The following is a 4,206-nucleotide window of genomic DNA, read 5'->3' as shown; positions in this document are numbered from 1 at the left end:
CAGCATTCATAATAGATTGTAGAGGAGAGAGTCGGGTTAGTGGAATACCAGAGAGGAGGATGTTACAGTAGTCCAGACGAGAGATAATACAAGTGTGTAAAAGGAGTTTGGTGGTCTCTGGGGACAGATAGGGGCAGATTTTGGAGATGCTGCGCAGATGAAAGTGACAGGACCTGGAAAATAAGAAGGCAGAATCGAAGATGATGTTTCGAACAGTGTTATTAACATGAAAGTGTCATCAGCATACAGATGGTACTGTAAGCCAAAGGAAGATATGAGACTACCGAGGGAGGAGGTGTACAGAGAAAAGAGAACCGGTCCAAGGACTGACCCTTGGGGAACACCAACAGGTAGTAAAGGAGGAATTACCATTGAAAAAAACTTGAAAGGAGCGGTCAGGCAAACCAAGAGAAAGCAGTGTCACTGATACCAATCAACCCATGATTTGGATTAGAAGGGGGTGAACAACAGTGTCAAAAGCAGAGGAAATATCAAGGGGAAGGAAGAGGGAAAAGTTGCCTTGTGACTTAGGTCATTGGCCGCTTTAGGAAGGGCTGTTTCCGTGGAATGGGCAGCTCAAAGGCCAGACTGGAGAGGGTCAAGGAGAAAGTAATAAGAACGTTTAGCCAGCACAAAATATATATACATGTTGTCAGGATTTTTTTCTGTTACTGGACTCTGTAGGTGTACAGTGTAATGCGTTTATGTGAATGTGTAAAGTGACTTCAATTAAATGCACATATTAAATATGTGATAAAGAATAGAAACTGACACATCAGACCAGTTAGTTCAGAACTAGCTAGACACTTTCATGCTTTCTAGTTCATTTTTTTTTATTTACCTTTACTGGGTAAAGGGCTTTAATGAGCAATGAAGCTTTAGATAGTGTCACTAAGAATGTCAGGGAAAGTGTTAAAAAGGCTCCAGGGAATAGAGAGTAGATAGGTCTGTGTAAGTTTCTAGGAAGAAACCTGGTTCTTTAGGGCCCTGGAGCCAGCCAAGGGAGTGAAAGGGTGGGTTCCTTGGCCCAACTCAATACTGACTGGGTAAATATGCATCTGTGCTCAGGTGTAGGAAGAGGAGGAAGTCATCAGCCAAAGTGGATTCCAGGCTGAGAGAGAGCCAGAGTGGATTCCAGGCTGAGACAGAGCCAGAGTGGATTCCAGGCTGAGAGAGAGCCAGAGAGTTCAAGGAAAGCCAGTGGCCAAACAAGACACAACTGTGAATGGAACAGTGCTGATATGGTGAATGGGTTAGTAAGAGAGGGCACCTAAGTGAGGTAGGCAGATGCCCAACTGGGACTTAAAGGGCCAGTGTATCAAGTAGCAGCAAAATGGAAGAGGTCCTGAAGCAGCTGATGGTTGCTAATGCTGCACAGCTGCAAGCTAATGAAGTATTAAGAGAGTGTTATGAAGTACAAAGAGAGAATGATAAAGCACAGCAGGAGACCAACCGGTTGTTGGTGGCACAGTTGGTGGAGGTTTTTCCGGCTGCAGCGGAAAATCGGAAAGTTCTGAGCTAGGTTGGGCAGCAGCTAGCAGCACAGAATATGGAGGGTCACTCTGGAGCCATGGGGAGCCCTAGTACCATCTGAGCCAGCCAATTCTTGGTAAAAATGACACCCCAGGTTGATGCTGAGGCCTACCTCCATACCTTTGAGAGGACTTTGGAGAGAGAGGGCTGGCCCCAAGCGCAGTGGGCGGGTATAATGGCACCATTTCTGACAGGGGACTCTCAAAGGGCGTATTGTTACCTAGAGGCCCTAGAGGACACCAAACATTATGTGAAGCTAAAAATGAAAATGAGCATCTGGGTGTGAACCCTGCAGTGCAGGCCCAACAAGTGCTCAAATGGACTTACCAGACACATGCGGCCCTCCAGAAAAGGTCGTTACCCAGGGCAACGCAGACAAATTTCTTTCCGATGAGGAAGACTCAGAAAAAGGAGAAGCAATGGAAACTGAAACTGCAAAACCTTCAGATGAAGAAACTGCTCCTGTACCAATTGAGGTTTAGAATGCAGAAAATATCACTGTGGACGATGCTCCTGTATTAACTGAGATTCAAGCTAAAGAAAGTGTTCCTGTATTGACTGACAAGGATACTTCTGAACTGATTGAGATTGAAGCCGATGAAAGTGTTCCTGTGTTGTCTGGGGAAAAGTTTCCTCTTATTAAAGTCCAAGCTGGGATCCTGTTTCAGCTGAGACAAAAGAACAGCCTGAAGGGCAGGAGGAAGAAGCTGAGCCAACGGTGGCTGAAGAAGGAGATGTTGAATCTGAAGATGAAAAGAATGAAAGGGCAAAAGAGAAAGAGGAAGAAGTTGGCAATCTGCAACTGGGCTTTGCCTACCAGTAGAGTAGCAAGCACGATAGTGCCATACCTCACTTCACACAGTCTACTGAAGTCATAGAGAAGAGAGTTGCTCTACTTTCAGAACAGTTGGAAAAAGCTGCAAATGAATCCACTGAGAAAAATCAGAAGGAAATGGATTAATTGAATGGACTTCTACCAGACATCAAGGAAAAGATTGAAGATTCCAAAGAAGCCCATGAAAGTATCTCTGTTTCAAAAAAGGTGCAAGGAGAGTTTAGTAAATTAAGTGAAGTAAAGATGGAAGAAACTGTCCCTGTTGCTATGCAGCTGTACTTGTCCCAGATGCTCAAATGTTGATCATCCCACGCAGAGGCACGTGAAAACGCGATCTGGGGAAAAGCTATATGAATGCTACATTTGTCATGTTCGTTTTACACAGGATGGAACCATGAAAATGCACATACTGCAAAAGCCTACTGAGAATGTAGCCAAAGTTCACTGTCCATATTGTGATACAGTTATGGCAAGAAAAAGTAATCTAGGGGTTCACTTAAGCAACCAGCATCCTTCTACCGAACAAGGAAAGAAGTGCCACCCCTGTGATACAGTATTTGATGACCATTAGGCCCTAATTCAACATCAGAAGTTTCACAAAAATGAAAAGCGATTTAAATGTGATTGGGGTGTGGCAGAGAAAAATGTGAAGACCATCACCACAGCGGCTGTTAATGGTGCCATGCCAATAATACAGAAACTGGAACCTTGCTGTAGCAAACATCATAGCTGGCATTGGGGACTGGATAAGATTGAAGAGAGGCAGCCCATTTTGTATCAGCCAAGTGACAAGATTGTAACTAATACCTCAGAGGCGGTCGTTGGTGCTAAAGATGCCGTGATTTCAAGTATAACTGGAGTGGTTGATAAAACCAAGGGAGCAGTCTAGAACAGTCTGGAGATTTACCTGTTGTAAATATAAGCATTAACACTGTGCTTGGGAGCCGTGCGTTGCGCAAAATGAGCAGCGGTGTTGATACTGCTCTTACAAAGTCTGTAACTCCTCTTGAACAATACCTACCACCAACTGATGAGGAACTAGGGAAGGAGGCTGCAAAAACAGAGGGGTTTGAGCTGTCGAATGACAAAGCAAGCTACTATGATTGCTTGGGATCACTGTCTACCAAGGCACGCAAAGTGCTTACCATCAAGCATTGGCAAGATTCAGGGATGCTAAATGCAGAAGTCAGGAGGCCATTGCTCAGCCACAGTCTACAGCTAACCTCATTGAATATGCCAGGAAGAACATGAATGATGCCAATCAGAAAATACATGGACAAAAGCAGAAAGTGTGGTCCAAGCAAGAAGTTTCAACCAAGTAGTAAAGATAAAGCAAGAAACGGGTGAAGAATTAACAAGGGAGGAAATTGACATTCTGAGTGAAGCCTGCACTAAGCTTAAAGAGCAGAAGAAGTTACTAACAAAGGAGAAGAAAGAACTGCTGGAGCTGAAAGCTGATGTTCAGGAGTACAATGAGGATCTGTAAGAAACTGATTTAAAGAAAAGACGCTTTGCCAAAGTCGCTTAAAGATGCCAGAGACAAATTGGTCCAGAGCACCGGACCAATTTTGTTTTTTTTTGTGTTTGTTCTTTGTGTTTTGGCCAAGAAAAGGAAAGAAACAGGTCTTCAATAGCAGCCTACAGAAAGGATAGAGCAAGAAAATACAGGGGACTGCAGACACCCTATCCTGGGTTATTTGTATTGGAATAATGTGTCCAACCCCACAGGGTCAAACAGAGGGGGAGATATGCGACAGAGTGTCACTAAGAATGTCAGGGAAAGTGTTAAAAAGGCTCCAGGGAATAGGGAGTAGATAGGTCTGTGTGAGTTTTCAGGA

At 44.2% G+C, this 4,206-nt stretch overlaps 1 pseudogene; it reads left to right on the top strand.

Annotated features, from left to right (window-relative positions):
- Positions 1-1,333: 1,333 nt before the first annotated feature.
- Positions 1,334-3,773, top strand: LOC140327395 (perilipin-2-like; annotated as a pseudogene).
- Positions 3,774-4,206: the final 433 nt, after the last annotated feature.

The sequence above is a fragment of the Pyxicephalus adspersus genome, chromosome 3 (assembly GCF_032062135.1).
Source record: "Pyxicephalus adspersus chromosome 3, UCB_Pads_2.0, whole genome shotgun sequence".
NCBI lineage: Eukaryota > Metazoa > Chordata > Amphibia > Anura > Pyxicephalidae > Pyxicephalus > Pyxicephalus adspersus.
The sequence above is the reverse complement of the archived record's forward strand: the minus strand, read 5'-3'. Positions and strand labels throughout refer to the sequence as shown.